The following is a 19,027-nucleotide window of genomic DNA, read 5'->3' as shown; positions in this document are numbered from 1 at the left end:
CGCCTTCTGTGACACACTTCCTTTGGCAAGGCTGCACCTCCTGAATCTCCACACACAGCATCACCAACTCTGGAGCTGAGTGCGCCAATGCCAGAGCCTATGGGGGGCATTCTCATCAAAACCCCAACAGGGCCCCTGGTATGGGGCTCATATGGGAGGAGCCACCAGTAGAGATATTCTAGAAAATCAGCCTGCAGGCCATCCACGGTGCCTGGGCCAGGAGTCACTGACCACTGCTCACCCCAGGATGTGTTTGGGATCCTGAGCATCTCTGTTCTCTGGACAGCACCAGATTCTGTGAGATAGAATAAGCCACTGTAGCCATGCCTAGACTTGACAACCGAAGCTTCCGAGGGTCCAGGTGTGAGTCAGGGACAAAACAGTGAAGTCTACAGAGCTGACAAACGACAGAGCGGTCTCAGAGTCCTTGCCCTGCTGGTTCTGCCGCCACAGGAGCACATCCCATGCTGCGGGATTCTGTCATCAAGTGTAATAGCTCTTGCCCTCTGAATCAGAGCAGCGGTGACTAAGTGCAAGAGACCCTCAAGACCAGGACTGTGGACATTAGACAAAGCCATCAGGGTAGCTGCCCTCCCACGGGGGCACTGGTGTCTTTAGAAGAGGAAGCAGGGAGATTTGAACTCATGGGAGGAGGGCATGAGGCAGGTCATCAGACCCTCACCTGAGAGTCCAGTCATTCCTCTTGCAAGTGCTAAGAATACAGGAGGTAGAAACTGACTGAAGAGGAGAGTCCTCCTATGTAGGTTTTTGGGGGCTGTTAGCCATACTGGTGTGTAACTTTTCAGTGATACAGGTGTTTAGGCGGTGACCCACACCCTGTTAAGTAACCCCTATCCCACATCCCCACAATAAATTCAATGCATCAGCAGCTAGCTTTTGTTAAAGCCATTAAAAAAAAAAAAGATCTGTCAACAGTGCCCCATCTGAGGGAAACAGATGTTTGTCAATGTCTCCCCAGAAAAGGTCACACAGCACCTCCTCATGCACTGGCCTCTGTGGCTGCCCACTGCCAGGCATGCTGTATCCACACCGCCCACTGGCCTCGGCCTTTCTTATCTGTGGATCTGGGACTGGGCTAGTGGAGGGAAATACGGAGACAAATGGAGCAGAAATCACAGAGTCCCATGAGGATCCCAGCTCTTCTCCCAAGAAATGAGCCGTTTTACACAAATTAACTCACACGCAATCCATATCTGAAGCAGCCACTGTCGCCAGTGAGAGCCATTGCCTTAGTCAGCATGTTCAAGTCCAGCCTGAATCTGTCCATCAGGATCAGAGATGCTTCCTTGGGAGTTTCTGAACTGAGAACAAATGCCTCATTATGTTAAACACATTAACCCGAGCACAGGGTGGATGTCAGACAAATGAAGTCATTACGGGGAAGGCACAGCGCTCCTCAGAGGGACCTGGGCAGCCATCAGACACCTTGCAAATGCACTCAGCTATCCTGTGATAGAAGTGGCATTGGGGGATGTGGGGAGCCTGTCACTGCATCTGTGCTCACAGTTGTACCTGAGATTCGAGCTCTATATTCGATTTCAATGCCAAGGTCTGTGGGGGCTGATGGAGACCCAAAGCTCAGTGCTGGGCCCGGGAAGCACGGTCTAGCCTTTGCTTCATGTGTTTGGGGTTGGGGAGCTGACTGTGTGCTGGGGAGACAGTCAGATCCCTGGAGCCCTCTGGCCAGCGAGTCTACCAGATAGGCTCCTAGAAAGCAAGAGACCCTGCCTTAAAAAACAAACAAACAAAAAACATACTGGGAGTGGGCACAGGTGCCTGTCCCCAGGCTTGGTGACCTGATTGGGTTAGCCAGGACCATGTGGTGGAAGGAAGTTGTCCTCTGGCCTCCACAGGAGCATCACAGCAAGATAACCTACAAACCATCCACACAAAACAGAAGTGGTAAAATGTAACAATATATAAAACAAAAAAACAACAAATAAAACAAAACAAAATCAAGTCGTATGGTGCCTGAGTAATGGCAGCCGAGGTTGTCTTATGACTTCCAGGTACACAGGCTTCCATGTGCACATGTGCCAACACACATGAACGTGCACACTTAAATGTAAATACACAGAGTTCACATGCAGGAGGCTTAACCCCAAAATTCATATGTTATAGTGATTGGGTAGTTAAAGTTAGATGATATCATCAGATTGTCACTCCATGGCATTAGTGGCTGGTCATATGATGGTCTTTGCCATATTGGACCACAGCACAAAGGCACCCAGCAGAAGCTGGCACAGTGCCCTTGGACCTCCCAGATGCTAAAACCATGAGCTAAATCAAGCCTCAGTTTTTTACCAGTGACCTGGTCTCAGGTGTTTGTTACAGCCACACAACATGGACTAAAGTGGGCTCTGCATCAGAAGGGCAGGAGGAAGGGTGGGGCAGGACTCAGAACCTGAGGTCCATCTCCAGGCCTTCCCTGTCCTAGTGGACTTGAGGCAACTCCAGTCCATCCCTCCAAGCTGATTCTGTGCCCAGCATCTTTGTGAGCATTGAGTTTAGCAACTCTTGCGGGAACCAGGCAAATGAGGCTCAGACATACAGATGAGGAAACTGAGGGCTAAGCAGATTAACCTAGGTGGCCTAGCTTATGGGGACAGTGGGAATCAAACCCACAGGGAGGCCCCTGAGCCCCACACACTGCCACTCTGGGGCTCTGTCCTCAGAGCCTCTGAGTCTCTTGTCCAGGACCCATGAGGCCACTTACCACCAAGTCCAAAGGGTCAGAGCTCTCTCGACCCCTAGAAGCAGAAAATTACCAGGCAGGCCTCAGACCCAAGAGCCCATAGACCTTGACTGAGAGGTGGCTGTCACCAGTGAGGAACAGTTTCTCCCTCAACACAGCACAGCCCTGGCTCCTCTCTCCACCCAGCTGGACTCGGACAAAAGGCCTATAAGGTAGAGGAGCAGAATGTCTCTTCCTCACACCGTGGTCCTAGCACCAGAGCCCACACAGGTCCCACCCCTGCACTGCTCCCACATTAGTGAGATCATTTCTAGGATGTCCTGAGAGCTAGCTCACTCCCAAGAGCAGAGACAGGCAAAAGAGGGGTCTGGAGATAGACTGGAAGCCACTAGGAGGGTGCAGAGAAAACCCATGGAAAGAGGTGTTCTCGGTGAGTAAGCCAGCCTTCCCTCTCTGACAGAAGTGGAGATTTGCATTAAAGGCCGGGTCACCTAGAGGACCGGAACAATGTAGAGATAAAAAATGGAGCTGGTAGAAATTTATACTGCTGCCATTTAAAACCCCGCCCACCTCCTGTGTACTCTTTGCCATTGATCAGGAAAGCACGCACATGCCAGGTGGGCATATGTGTCACCATCTTGAAGATTTATTCTCATCTAAAAATAAAACAGCCAGAGAGAGGTTGTGACTAGACCCATATGTCAGGTGGGGAAACTGAGGCTCACAGCTGCCAAGTGATTTGCCGGGATTCGCGCCACAGGCTTGCGACTCCAGGAGTCCTACAATGGGATTTGATAGTACATGCTTGCAATCTCAGCCTGGGACACAGAGACAGGAGTTCTTGTTCAGAAGTCTAAGGTCACCCTTGTTTACACAGTGAGTCTGAGACTAGCCTGGGATGGATGAGATCCTTTCTCTTTAAGAAAAGAAGAAGAGGCCAGAAATCTCATGCTAGGTTAGGAGAGCCTCAGAAGATGCTGTCTAAGGAGAAGGGCTGTGGAGCGGGGAGAGAGGCAAGAGGGGCAAGAGTTGTCTTCAAATATTAAAACTGTTGTCTTGGTGATGAGTAACTGCCCTCCATGTGGTCCAAAAGAAGGATTTCCCATCAGCCATAGCTGCCTAGAACAGGCTTCCTCAGCAGGTAGTGATCTCCCCATCATTGGGGGCATGCAAGCAGATGTTAGGTGACTACTCCCCATTGGGAGGTGCTATGAAGGCAGAGTAGGATTGATGCCCATGGCTGTAGCTGTAGCAGGACAAATGGCTTCACTTCTGGTTCTTTTATAACGGAAATGCTAATGGCATTTTCTACTTTATTATGACATCTAAATGAGGTAATTCATGTGACTTCACCTGTCCCTGCTTCTGTCGACACCGAGGCATTTATAAATAACATGTACCTATCACTTATCATCACAGTTCCTGAGGCTGGGAAGTTCAAAATCTAGATGCCAGGCCCCACAGGTTTGGTGTTAGGTGAGGGCTTGCTCTCTGATGCTATGGAGCGCACAGCTGCTGACCACTAACTGCTGAGGACAGCTGGCATGCTCTCACTTCCATTGTTAATGGTTTATTTGAATTGAAATAAAGGTGTCAAGAGATTTCTCTACCCTTTGCTCCTCAACCGCATTCAGAATCTTGGAAATCACCCCATTTCCCCATAGCACCTTCTCTACATATTCTAGAATCAGGGGGAGCCCCCCTTTGGCTGGCTCAGAGTCCCAGATGGCTTCCCTTTCTGAGGTCCTGGGTGTGGAGGTCTGCTTTGCTCCCTAATCCTCTAACACACACACACACACACACACACACACACACACACACACACACACACACAAGATTTCTGATGTCATGGGTGCTGTAGGGCTGTTTGGAAGCAGTCAGGTCATGGTGTGAGGGAGCAAAGACTCCTAAGGGAGAAGAGAGGCTGCCTCAGAATGGCGGGGATGGGGGTGGGAGGTAGGGGAGGCACGTGTCTGTCTTCTGTGCTGGCCTGATTTATTCTTTCACAAAAACCCCTTCGGCAACTTCTCTGGATTCAGAAATGAAGCTCAGCCTTAGCCACCGAGGACAATAAAACATAACAGAGAGTCTTAAACTGCCATGTAAATCCATTCTCTCCCAGCACGCAACCCAACCACTGTCGCGCTTAGTCAGAAAGGCGGCTCAGGCCATGGCCCCTCCTTTAGCCAAGGTCTACTTCCTGCTGATCAACATGTTTAATTTCCATGGGCTCTCTGCATTTCTTTGGAGCCGGTCCTTCCTGTGAAAGTGTGCTTTGGAGTTATAAAATAGCCATCAGGTGTCCTTAAGTCCATTACACTCTAGCCAAGCAGAGAAGCATCCTGCTTGGAAGGTGTGTATGTGGGAAGCAGGGAGGTACAGGCACTGTGGCCAGGCCACCGTCTCAGCTGTGTGGGTGGCATTTCCTACTCCTGTCCCCATAGCCATACCCCAGTATGTGAGAAGGGATGTCTTGGCCACTCTCCCTGGTGGGGTAGCCATCTGTCCCGACAAGGGAGGTAGCTGGTCCTCTTCCTTTTGCCTACTCCTTCTGTGTTCTTTCCAGCCCTAGGCAGTTGTACTCTCTCTGTCTGAGCCTCACCACTATCCAGCCCCAGGGGAGACTGCTGGTAGATGTTCTTTGTGCTGTATCCAACCACAGGACTTCTCTCCTCCTGTCTGTCTCTCTCTGTCTCAGTCTGTCTTGCTCTGCCTTTCTCTCCCCTCTGTTAGTGTGTGTGTGCGCATGCATGCGAGAGTGAGTTCGTGCGTGCAAGTGTGTGTTAATGATGGAGAGGGTTTAGATGCTTTGGAGAATATGAGCCTCTATCCTAAGCCAAGCTCACCATGAGGGAACAGAGTAACCTGGCTGCCAACCTCTGGATCAGGGCAAAGTGGATCATGCCAAAATCCTAGCTCTGTCACCAAGAGTCCAGACCCTGCAACTACGTTGGCCTCCCAGCCCAACTCTGCAATTTCCCTTGAGAAGCATCTTCTAGGGACCAGTTTTCTTGTCTATGTGGTGCTGTCTGAGCATCTCTCATGAGAAGGCTGTCCAGGTGAGGATGGAGATGAGCCCACAGCACAAGCTCATGTGGCATGGTGAAGTCAGCTAACCAGTTGGAAATCCCCGTGCTTGCATCTCTGAGAATACCCCCAACCCTGGCTAAGGCACCCTTGTGCATAGTGTAGTATGGAGCCTAAGACTTGGCACCTCCCCTGCTGTCCCACAAAGGGAAGGGGCTAGAGCAGAGGCATGGGAGAGCAGTGCATCTTGGGACTGGACATTCTTAGATAGCCTCCTGCTCTGTGCGATCCATAGTTCACTCATTTCCTGGAAGTTTGTGAAGAAAGTGTTTTCTACATCCAGAAAGCTGACTGGGAACAGGGTGAATTCCCTAGGGTTCATACCTGATTCAGTAGGAATGTCTGATAATCCAAGTCCCACCCCCAAGCCCTCATAAAGATGGAAGAAGAGAACTGACTCTATAAAGCTGTCCTCTGATCTCCATATACATGTAATGGTGTGTGTGGCTGCCTCCACATCACACACACACACACACACACACACACACACACACACACACACACACGCATGCACACACACGCATGCACATGCACATGCATATGAATGTATGAATGAATGAATGAATACATGAAGGAACATCCTGGAGCTAAAAGAATTAGCAACTCAAATAGCAATGCATACAAAGTGTCAAGGCTTTTATGGCACATAGTAGGGTTTTTTTCTTGTCTCAGTTGCGTAAGAAAGGCTTCCTGGCACATGCTTTGTCTTTTACATGAAATTCTTCATAAAACTTTATAAACTGCAAGTCCCGTTAGAACCTTAAATCCCTAAATTTTGAGCCAGGACTGTCTTCTGCCTTACCCTCTGGGGTGCCTCTATTATTTACTCCGGGCCCAAGCCAGTTCTAGCCTCTGCCTCTGCAGGCTCCCAGCCTTTCAGATGCTCAGGGAGGCTCTCATTCAGGGAGGCCTGAGTGAGGAGTGAAATGAACCACAGGACCAGGGCTTCTATCCCTTTGCAGGAACTGGTCTCCTCCTATGAGGGTCACATGGAAAGTTCCAGCTGGGTGCAGCTCACATGCCTGAATCCTCCTCAGCCCCTCCCTTCGTTGCTGTGTGATTTGGGGCAAGTCACTTTCTCTCTTTAGGCCTGCCTAAGTTTGGTCAGCCCTACCATCATTCAGCATGATTATGGAACTGAACTACAGAAGCTACACATGGGCACCGAGATGAGGGTAGGGGTGAAGGGTGAGGGCAGTGGTAAGCGCTGGGGGCTGAGAATAGATGCAGGCCTTAGGTTCTGCCCCCAAGCTGTGAGCTCAGCCAAATATCTCAGCTGGGGCCCAATATCTTTGCCACTAACTCACCACCCGAAGCTCTCAGCGACCATAAATCATGTTTAATAACACACCACCTTGTAATTACCTCAGAGCCTCAGGGGGACTGAGAGGCACTTCAGACACGGTGAACTCATTACTGTCAGGTCAGCCTGTTGCCCTCTGGGAGAAGGTTGGATTTCTGGCCCAGGCTCTGCCTGCTGCTGTAGACTAGCTGTAGACTCTGGGGACCCAGCGTTGACATTTGCATGATGACATAGATAGGATAAAGCAGGGAGCCAGGGACCTGAAAGGACTGACTCATGGGACTCCAGCGGATGTGCCCGGAGGTCTTAGAAAGCCATGTCTCTGCAGGCTGGTGGAGGAGGGCTGTGTGTGTCCCCTGTTCCTCTCACAAGGACCCTCATGTTCCATAGGGTTCCCTGAGTAACCTTGGTGATGAGGTCACCTCTCATCTGCTCAGTCTCTCCCTGTCTACCCTCCTCCACTCCCTTTATGGCCTCTCCCCTCCCCCTTCTAGTGGGCCCCTCCCAGCTTCCTGATCTTCACTCCAAATTCAACACATACACCTGAGACTTGGATTCTAAGGAGCTGCGCACGAGACCAACCGTGTGGCATTTGTCTTTCTGGGTCTGGATTCCTTGATTCAGTATATTTTTGAGTTTCGTGTCCTGTTGGACTGTGAAAGGCAGTCTGTGTTTTGATTGAGTGAGGCTTACTCCAGAGATCCAGTAGAAAATTCTACAAGGGACATAACAGTAAAGCTATGCCCCCAGACATAGACACCTGACACCACGAGCCCTCCAACTCCATTAACTTGTGGCTAGACAATCCCCCAAGCTCCCAGTATTCTGGCTGGACTCCACCCCCAGTCATCTGACCACAGCCAGGTATGCCCCACCCCTGGGAACAGAAAGGTAGCACAGCCCACCATATAAGGGGCTGTTTGCCCCCTCCTCTCTCTCTCAACTTCTTTTTGTCTTTACTCTCACCTCTTGCTCCCTCTCTCCCCCTCCCATCCCCTTCTCTCCAGGTGGCCATTGCAGGCCTCTACTTTCTACCTTTTCTACAATAAAACACCTTAAGACCATGGACTGCCTCCTTTCATCTAGACTCACTGTGCTGGAGGAATGGATTAGGCCTTCCTCTAATGAGCCACATCTAATCTCCTGCAGGAAAGTCTTCCAACTTCAGCCATGAGACTGGACCAAAGACTCTCACCCCCACGTTCAAGTGGGAACCACCAGGAGCACCCTTTTCTCCCCGTCCTTTCTCCCTTCGGCCTGGGGCTGACTGAGCTGCCCCAGGGACCCCCAATTCATCCTCAGCTCTTCTGCGGTATCCAGCGACGTCCTGCGATGCCCAGGAGCTGGGACCTGTCATCCTTGGCCTCTGTGAGGCCCAGGGACCACTGGACTGTCCCCTCTCCACCTCCATGGACTGGGATAGTGGCTTCCCACAGCCAGACGCCCACCCAGCAGCATGGAAAGCCCATGCGACAGTTTCCCGCATCTACCTGCCCAGAGGATGGGAGCTCTGGCGGGACTCGGGTTACCCTCCCTCCTTTATTATCTCCCCAGTGCCCCCCATAGTGCCCCACAGTATCTTTGCAATTTTCATTTGTTCTTTACAGCTCAATAGAACTCTTTCATGTACATGTAGCACATTTTCATAATCCATTCATCAATGGAAGGACATCTAGGCTGGCTCCATTTTCTTTCTTTCTTTCTTTCTTTCTTTCTTTCTTTCTTTCTTTCTTTCTTGATTTATTTGTTTATTTTACGTATATGAGTACACTGTCACTGTACAGATGGTTGTGAGCCTTCATATGGTTGTTGGGAATTGAATTTAGGACCTCTACTCGCTCTGGCTAACCCTGCTTGCTCAGTCCCTGCTCGATCCGGCCCAAAGATTTATTTATTATTATACATAAGTACATGGTAGCTGTCTTCAGATGCACCAGAAGAGGGCATCAGATCTCTTTATGGGTGGTTGTGAGTCACCATGTGGTTGCTGGGATTTAAACTAAGGACCTTCAGAAGAGCAATCAGCGCTCTTACCCGATGAGCCATCTCACCAGCTTGGCTGGCTCCATTTTCTTAGTGCTGTGACTAGAGAATAGCAGTGAACATAGGACATCAGGTACCTGTGTAGCAGGACAGTCTTTTGGGTCTATGCCCAGGAATGGTGTCTCTGGGTCACATTGTTGTTCTATATTTACTTTTTTGAGGAGCCACCAGACTGATCCCCATCTAGGCTGGCTGCACTGGTTAACACTCTGCCCAACAGTGGACAAGTGTTCTCCTATCCCCACATCCTCACCAGAACTTGTTGACATTTGTTTTCTTAATGGTAGCCATCTTGCTGGCTCAGGTTTTTATTTGCATCTCTCAAGTGGCTAATAAAGTAGAATACTAAAAAAATAAAAGTTTAGTATCCATTTGTTTTCTTTTCTTCGGGTATCATTGTCCATTAATACTTTGTCTTAAAAAGTTTATTTCGTTTTTCTTTAGGTGTATGTGTTTGTGTGAATGCATGCCACAAGTGTGTGGGTACTGTGGAGGCCAGGAGAGGATGTCAGATCTCTTGGAGCTGGAATTATAGAGGTGATCAGCCAGTCACTATGGGTGCATGCCTGTAATCCCAGCATGTGGAGGTTGAAGAAGGATCAAGAGTTCAGGGTTGTCCTTGGATATGCAGTGAGTTTTAAGGCTCATCTGGGCCACATGAGACCTTGTCTCAAAAAACAGAGAGCGAGAGAGAAAAGAGGGTGGAGACCACAGGAAAGAGAAAAACAAACAAACAAAGAAAACAACAAAAACAGACCCTAGTATTCACACTACCTTCTGAATAACTAATGGCTCGTCTCCCAAATCTAGACTTTTAAAGTTTCTGAGCTAGAAGTACCTTCAAAAACCAGGTCTGGCTCCCAAGCTTTGGTTTGTAATACCACTCTTCAACAAAAGGGACCAGGACCCTCAGAGGACTGGCAAGGTCTAGGACTCAGAAAGGGAGCCTTCAAGATGAGCCCGGAGCATCTTGTGCCTGGAACATAGCAATAATAAGTGTCCCAGGGCACAGGAACACGATGAGCTTCAAAGATGACAAGATAAATAATGTAGTATCGACCAGTGACCCAAAGAATAAAGATCTTGAGTCTACAGTGACAGAAATAAATAATTGAATAAAATATATACATGAGAGGAAAAGAAGCTAAAACTTCCAGCAAAGGACTTAACAAATAATTTATAATGCCTCCTCCAGAACTGGAGGCTGACCTTGACCTTGAAGGGAGGACCTTGCTTAGTGCTCTGATTTTTGGGAAACACTGCTGGGAAGGGTGGATAGAGATGAAGAGGAGCTTGTGTTGAGCAGAGTCTGCAGAACTTGGTGAATGGTTGAGATTAAGGTTGCCAGCCACACTAAGTGGCACGGTGTGTGCTGTTCGCCTCCACAGGCTTCTTTTCTTGAACCTGGAAGCTCATTCTAATTGCAAAGACATCTAGGCAAATCTAAGTGCAGGGAGATTCTAGAAAACTCCTGACCAGGAACCGTCTCATACACACAAAACCCTAGGTTCCACCCACAAGAAACCTGAATGTGGTGCATGCTTGCAATCCCAGCAGCGGGAAGATGGAGACAAGAAAATGCTATTCAAATACCTGGCCCACATTTCTCAACTTCCAAGGTTCTTGGCACCAGAAAAGGACCAGCAATTGAGGCCAGAGATGATGTCCTGATGGGAGCCTGGTTATGAGGGAAAGACAAAGGAAATGGAGTAAAGTGGAGAATTTTGTTAGGAATCAATGAGTGATGGCTGCTCATTAGTTTGTTTAGGTTTCTAAAATTTATGTGTTGTGTGCTCATGTTGGATGTGTGCACGTATGTTTTGAGTGTACGTGCCCTTGATCGTGTATTTGATCACAGTGGAACTTACTCTGATGAGGAAAACACCATTGTGTTGTTTCAAGTTGTATCTTTCTAAAATGAGAATTGGAATATTTGTTTGTTTTTGTTTTGCAAGACAGGGTCTCTGTGTAGCCTTGGCTGTCCTGGAACTCACTCTCTAGACCAGACTGGCCTTGAAAAGAGGCCAGAGGCCAACCTTGGGTGTCTTCCTTAGTCACGCTGCCGCTTATTCTTTGAGACAAGGTCTCTCACTGAGCCTGAAACTAATCAGTTCAGCTAGGCAGGTCGGCAAGTGAGCTCCAGGAATTCATCCGTGTTCTTTTTCCCAGGACTCGGATGAAGACACGTACGGATGTGTCCAGCTGTTATGTGAGTACTGTGGCTCTGCGCAGCCTTTCACCAGAGCCATCCCCCGGCCCTGAGCTCTTTACTTTTTAACACAAGATCCTTAGTTGTCCAGTATGTGGAGACTGGAGAGACAGAGTAAGAAACGAAGTGTAAGTGAACTCTCTGCAGCTTTTATATAAGTTCTCCGTAAATCTAAACTCTTCTCAAGGGAAAAAGACGGTTTCAAAACTTCTTGGTTTGATCCTCTGATGTTTTGCTACAGGAACGGAGGCCCAGTGAGGTTCCAGCTATGTAGAGAGCTCTCTGGTCACGAGTGCAGACTCAGGAATAGCAGGAGAGATACTGGAGACCCGAACAACAGAGGCCAAAATGAAGGCCCAACCATTCCAAAACACCATGGGGACTGGCCTTCTCCAGTTTCCTCTCGGTGGTCGGTGTATATACAATGAGGTCATGTGTGATAGCTCCTCACTGGGCCACTTGTCTGAAGGAGCAGAGATAACCCTCTAAGGGTCTTCCATACCCCTACTTTTCCAGGGAGCTTTCCCAGAATGCCACGGAGCAAGTTCTGTACTCATTTCATTGGCTGGAGATATGTATCACATGATCCAGGTGGGTAGGTAGAGTACTACTATGTTCTCTCCTCTCACTGGTTGAAGTGGGTCATATGACCACTGCCGCGGGCATGAGAGACATAAGTTTTAAGTTAGGTTCACTACTGTCCTCAGTTCAATAGGATTCATGAGCTAGAAACCTGAAGGCTATAACCATCAATGGGCAGCCAACAGCCTCTGTCAGACATTGTAGATGAATTGTCATGCTTCTATCATTTCCCCAGACTACACAATGACACATTTCTTGCTGTGACCGGGAAGTGGCAAGCTGAATCCTTGCCCGGAACCCTACAGTGAACCATTTGTTCCCTACTCCAAACTAACACCTGGCTCCCTGCATCCCACATCCGCCCCGCCCCCGTTTGGCTCTTTTTGCCTCTCCGAACCCCTCCAAACCCCAGGCTGGGTGAGCACATCCCTGCAGAGTGCGGAAGAGGGAGGCTGTGATCCCTGTGTTTCTGACGCCACTTCAGCGCTGAACTCCACTTTAAACAATCTCGTGAATGTGTCACATTCACACGGAGAGCGGGAGGTTTCTTTGAAGTAATCTCCGTAGAGGACACTTAAGCGGCGCCGATCACAATTCAAGACGCACCTGTCTTTTGACCCAGCAATCTGATTTCTTCTGGAGGTTGATATTTCTGAAAATCTCAAGGGTATGCATTTATGCAAAGAGGATTTCTCTGGCATTATTTGTAACAGGGAAAAAAAATGAAAAACAAAAAGAGCGCATCGGGAGGCAGACAGCCTAAATGTCCGACTGGAGGAGATTGGCTGGATAAGTAATGGCACTTCCAGACGACTACTTCCGAAGCAGTCATTCCCAAGATTGAGTTTGCTCTTCACACTCTGCCAGGGGTAGTTCTCCATGACATATTTTTGAATAAAGAAAACGAGAATGAAAAATATGAACAGCATGGCGTAAAAATACACCATTCATCTTGGTTTGTACACAGATGAGGATCTGGAAGGATGTGCACCTCTGCTGGAAGACCCATGGGGACATCCATCATGTCTCCGAGCCCCATGTGTCTCTCCTTAAACCGTTTGCACAGAGATGCCATCCTTTCATGTCAGCTCCTGAATATGTCCCTAGCAACCCCACCCAACCTCCTACATTACCCCAGCTCTCTGTCTTGGAGCTCACTTGTGCCAGTGTGCAAACATGCTTCTAGTTATTTTCAGAAGCACAAGGAATAATCCATGCAATGAAATAAGATACAACCATGGCTAGGGATGTAGCTTGGTTGGTAGAGTTTGCCAAGCACACACAAAGCTCGTTTGATGCTAGCACTGTAAACTGGGTGTGATGATGGGCCAGGGATTCCATATCTCAGGAGACAAAGGCAGGAGTATCAGAAATTCAAAGTCAAGGGCTGGAGAGATGACTCAGTGGTTAAGAGCACTCACTGACTGCTCTTCCAGAGGTCCTGAGTTCAATTCCCAGAAACCACATGGTGGCTCACGACCATCTGTAATGGGATCCGATGCCCTCTTCTGGTGAGTCTGAAAATAGCGACAGTGTACTCACACAAAATAAATCTTGAAAGAAAGAAGTAAAGAAAGGAAGGAAGGAAGGAAGGAAGGAAGGAAGGAAGGAAGGAAGGAAGGAAGGAAGTCAAAGTCAATTGAGCTACTTAGAGAGTTGTAGACCAGCCTGGGCTATATGAGGCTCTGACTCAAAAAGAAATTAAATAAAAAGTAACACAAATCCCCTTGTGTCCTCTAACTTTGCCTTGAGAGCCTTGTCTAGACTCAGCATCTTCACCTCTCCCAGTGTCTCCTGACCCATTCATACCTGGATCATATCTCCATTTTGTGGAAGTAGCTGGTGGCTGACCCCACCTCTTCTCATCCAGTAAGCTGGTTCAGGGGCCGTCTTAGTCTTATTCAGCCCATGTAGCCCATGTAGTTCTGCCCTCTGCACCATGACCCCTCCCACTGTGGATCATCCTGCCTCCCTGCTGGCTCCCTCTGTTTCCTTGGCTAGCTTCTTTTAGCTCCTCTACCTATAAACCCCTACTGGTCCTAAGCTCTGCCCCATGTCCTCACCTCCTTCATTCCTTTAGGGGCTTCAGTAGACTGTGTGGCCTTTGCAAGCCATGCCTATGTTGATGGCTCCCGAATGGACCCTGAGTTCGTCACCTGACCCCAGGCTGGCATATGCAACAGCACAGATCACATTTCCATTCAGGAATCCGTTGGGTCACTCAAAGTTCTTCCACTTGCCTAAGAGCAGTCTCACACTAAAATAATATCAATATTTTCATCCTCTACAGAAGACTCCATAAAAACAATGAAAAGGCGAGCTAATGGGTGAGGCCAAGTACTCATGTCCAAGAGTAAACAGAATCGTCAAAATTCAACTGTCAGAGAAGGGATGGCACGAGGCTGGGCGTGAACCTGGGTCTTGCTCAGACCATATATAAAAACAGCACTTTGGCCATGACCTGTTGTAAACTGTCTTTACTCCCTTAAGCCCGACTAGGCAGGTGCTAAGGCACTTTTCTCTCCAATCCTATCAAGTTCTCCTCTCCCAGCAACTGCCTCCAGAACAACAGCTTCATGGCCTTGTGGCCCACATGGAGTGTCACCAAGATGCAGGTGTCAGTGGCCAACCACCTGCTATGACAAAGCTCAGAATCAGGAGCCTTTGACAGCCTTACTGGATTCTCTCTCTCTCTCTCTCTCTCTCTCTCTTTCTCTCTCTCTCTCTCTCTCCCTCTCTTTATCACTCTGTGAATTTCAATCTCTGTCACAGAAAGCAATGGGCAGATGAATAGACTATCATGTTAGCACAGCTAGAGAGAAATGAAAATCACAACAGTAGATGTCAGTGTGGATGTGGAGAGAGCAATTCTGCAGGCATTGTAGGTAGGAGTGTGATGCGATACAGCTGTTGAGAACAAGAGCCCAACAGTGCTTCTCAGAGGCTCACTGCCACTCCTGAAATGTCACCTCCTCCATACAGATGACAGCTTCACCAGCAATGAGCTCAGAAAGATTCGGGCCCTGAGCCAGGCCTGAGCGTGCCAAGTCTCCTGGGGGAGCAGCGTTGGACTGTCTTGTGTACTTCCGCACAACATCTGGGACTACTTTACACAACAAAATCACCAGCAGAGAGCACAAACTTGGAGGCATACTGTTAAATTGGCCGCAGGTTAAATTACTGTTAGATTACAGTATGAGAGTCAAGCCTAAAGGCTATGCCTCAGATGGGAATGTATGTCTGCTACTCAAGTCTTTCCTGTTTTGCCTAAGCTTGAGCCTACATTTGCAGGCTACGGATACTTTCTGCAAGGAGGAGATTTCCCAAATACTAGCATTGTAAGGAGGGTGTGGGCTCCTTATGTATGCCAACACAGGAACATCATAAAGGTGTGTGTGTGTGTGTGTGTGTGTGTGTGTGTGTGTGTATCTACGTGTATGTAGACACAGATGGAGAGGGTGGGGCAGGGATGGTGCAGTGAGCACCCTTGACAGTTGACAACAGTTCTCCACTTTACTGCTGCCGACAGCTTCTTTGAAATCCAGCTTCTCCAGAGACCCATAGAAAGAAAGGGGGGTTGGTTTACTATCTGTTTTTGCTTTTGTTTCCCCCTCCCCATGCTTTGAGTTCTGACAAATTCCAGAAAGAGTATGGCTGGCTCCTGCCCCACATGGATGCTGTGCTCGGCGTTGTGGGAGCACATGTGTAGATCAGCTCTGAGCCTGAATGCACCTAGCATTGCTGGCTCTGTCATGCTGAGGCTTTTGAGGGACTGCTCAAGAGACTGGCCAGAGGCAGGGAGATGGAACCCTACTGGATGCCTCCTGCTTAGACTTGGGAATAAGGGGCCAGGTCCTGGATAAAGTCTAAATAGGGAGCTCTGTGTAACTGGGTTGAAGACCCCAGACAGAGCTCTTGGAGCATCCATCAAGCTGGGATGATGGGTCATCTAGGCACTAGCTATCAGCTCAGGACAGGAGCAATTCCAGTGCAGTTATGTAGAGGGAACTGGCCTGGCTTTTTCTCTTATTACCACCTTACCTCAAGCAAGTGTCTCTCCAGGCCATTCCTATCTCAAAACTGGGTTTCTCTGGTGGCTTAGTAGTGAAGACAGGACTGTGGAAGAATAAATAGGTGACAGGAAGTTCCTACCACACAGTCTCTGCCTGTGCCCAGAGAGGAGGAGGCATGGCCACACCACAGCAGCAGTACCTCACTTTGCCTGTTCTTTTATTCACTCATTCACTCATTCATTCATTCACTCATTCACTCATTCACTCATTCACTCACTCATTCACTCATTCACTCACTCACTCACTCACTCACTTATTCACTTACTCCTTCATTCACTCCTTCATTCACTCATTTATTCATTACTCACTCATTCATTTACTCAGTCACTTATTAATTTACTCATTCATTTACTCATTCACTCACTCATTCATTACCTTACTTATTCATTCACTCACTCATTCATTCATTCACTCATTTATTCATTTACTCACTCATTTATTCATTCACTCACTCATTTATTCATTCACTCACTCATTTATTCATTCACTCACTCATTTATTCACTCACTCATTCACTCATTCATTTGCTCATTCATTCACTCAATCACACTTTTCATTCATTTGCTCACACATTTTTTCATTCACTTACTCATTCATTCACTCACTTATTCATCCATTCATTCACTCACAAGTCTTTTTAGTGACAGTGGTAAGTCTGGCCAAGCTGGGCCTGGTGTCAGGACATTCAGAGACTGATGCCTTAGGCAGACAGAGATGGAATTTGGGTTCATAGTATGAGTTAATGATAGATCCCAATGAAACAGCAAGAAGAAGATCCTGACTTAGTAGCTGGGGACTTCAGAGAATGCTATAGCCTATAGGTAAGACACAGAGAGACTGAGAATCTGGCTGAAGAAACACAGAGAGACACAGGGAAGAGCTCTAGCCCACATTTCCTTGGAAAAACACCTAGGCTCTCACCTCCACAACCTCCATCTGGTCTACCCTCAAGGAGCAAACTGTCTGCTTTGGGTATAAGTAGGGTCTCTTCAGCCAGCTGTCTTAGTGATGTTCCCTGTGAAGCTCACAGAGGGAGCCAGTGCCATCTAGGGGCTACACATTCCTGGAAACTGTGATGTGGTGGCTCTATTGAGCCTAGAGTGGGGATCTGGGCCCCTCTGGGGATAGAACTTCAGCTCAGAGCTACCACACAGGCCTTCCAGCTGTACCTTAGCTCTGGCCAGAATGATGATACCACAGCCCTCTGTGAGAACAGCTGCTGGCTGTGGTTGGCATCACTCTACTTCAGTATGGTTCTGGGCACATCACCCATTCTGTCAGGCAGAGACTTGTCTATGTGAGTTTACTAAGAGTTAAAAATAATGTTGAGTGTCAGAGATATGCACAGGCCCTTCCTCCCACCCTGCCTGCGACACAGCTGGGCCGCTTGCCTCTGAGAACAGAGGGGTCAGCCTTTGCCTAGCACCCAGAGACTTTATGCAGGGCCTGATCTGCAGCTGGGCTTGGCATACAATAGGTACCTAATAATTGCTGTTGACACAGCCTGTTCTGGACCGAACACCTGGCTTCCCCTGCCACTTGAGCATTAGCGAGAGAGGCAGGAATCCTGGGTAAAGCTCACCCAGCAGCCTCACTGGAAAAGGGAAATAGAAAAGAATCTCATTCTGAAGAGTAAATGTCATGGGCTTGGGGGAGGATCCTGGGGCTCTGAAAATAAAACAACCGTGAGAGAAGGAGGGGGAGAGAGGGAGGAAGGGAGAGAGGGAGGTGCGGAGAGGGAGGGAGAGCTGGAGAGTGAGAGAAACTAGGTCCCATGGTGCCTCTTAGGGGGTCTGGTATGGGGGCTTGGAGCAGCCCTGGGGATGGCCTGGGAAGCGGCTGATGGTCTGTGAGACCACCAGGAGAATGTAGTCACTTCGCAGAAGCTCTCCCATCACCCCAGCCACATAGAATGCCACCCTTCTCCGCACGGCGTCTGCACCTTCCACATCGCCCCTCCCCACCACTCCATAACTCATGCTAGAGCCACCCCGCCCATGAAGCAGGAGCTTCCTTAGGACAGGACTGAGTTGTGTTGATTTCTGGGTCCCAGTGCCTGTGGACAGCTTGGACCTCACAGGCTATTTGGTTGGTAGACAATTCATCTGCGGTGAGTGACTGCTTACCTTGACCAGAGTTTCTTCTTTCACATGGGGTGGGCGTAGCACCTGACACTTGCCTCAGAATGTCAAGGTGTGTAAGGCGATCTATTCCATGCCAGCGTGTGGGTGGAACTTCTGAAGAAGTGGGTGGGCCTCTGCATGGGGGAGGGGCTCTGCAGGGTGGGAGGGGCTGAGCAGGCTGTTGCTATGCGCAGGTGGTCTTTAGGGCATCTGCTCAGAATCCCTGGCCCACTCATTACTTGCAAACAATGACATTTGGTACTATTTCCCAGGAGCTACTCTAACCTGTCATTGTTCTCTGCTTTTTGGCAGCATCTCCTCTTTGTCAACACAACACATGGAGGTGTTGAGACCGAGGTCCTGAGTAACCCCTGAGAAACCCAGATCGTGTCCTGATAGCACCCTGGTTACAATTTCAGGACAACGTTTGCAGATGAGAAGGTGAAGAGAAGGAGGAGGGGCTCCATATACGCAAATGAGTATATGTATCTGTATAACATATGTGTGTGTGAATGTATAACAATGAGGCTCACATCAGCTGGGAATCTGATGCCCGAGGGACAGTCCCTAAGGCACAGGATGCTTCCTGACATTTTTAGCTGGTGGCAGGTTAGGATCCCAATTTTTCCTGCTTGACTCAATCCAGCAGCCTAGAAGGAGCCAGATTGAACAGTGAGAGCTTCCCTGGGGAAACCAGAGCACAGAAGTAGAAGGCCGTGCTGAGGTCAGGCTCCCCGAGGCCTGCCCACTCGTGGCTTCACTGTCCACTGTCCATTGTACATCATCTAAGAGCTGAGAGTCCTTATTGGTGTCCTCATATTGATGCTGTCAGCCACAGAGGTGGCTCTCGTGACTTGGAGAGGACACATGATCTCAGCTTTGACTCACTGT

The 19,027-nt window shown here is 48.8% G+C and overlaps 1 long non-coding RNA gene across 1 annotated transcript in view; it reads right to left on the bottom strand.

Moving 5' to 3' along the window:
* LOC116095585 overlaps positions 1 to 18,360 on the bottom strand; it is a 30,043-nt gene extending 11,683 nt beyond the window's left edge. The window contains exon 1 of the long non-coding RNA XR_004120655.1: positions 18,140 to 18,360. This is a non-coding gene — a long non-coding RNA (uncharacterized LOC116095585). The remainder of the gene's footprint in view (positions 1 to 18,139) is intronic.
* Positions 18,361 to 19,027: the final 667 nt, after the last annotated feature.

The sequence above is a fragment of the Mastomys coucha genome, unplaced genomic scaffold (genome assembly GCF_008632895.1).
Source record: "Mastomys coucha isolate ucsf_1 unplaced genomic scaffold, UCSF_Mcou_1 pScaffold18, whole genome shotgun sequence".
NCBI classification, from domain to species: Eukaryota; Metazoa; Chordata; class Mammalia; order Rodentia; family Muridae; genus Mastomys; species Mastomys coucha.
Note: the sequence above shows the minus strand (reverse complement) of the source record. Positions and strands in the feature narration are given on the sequence as shown.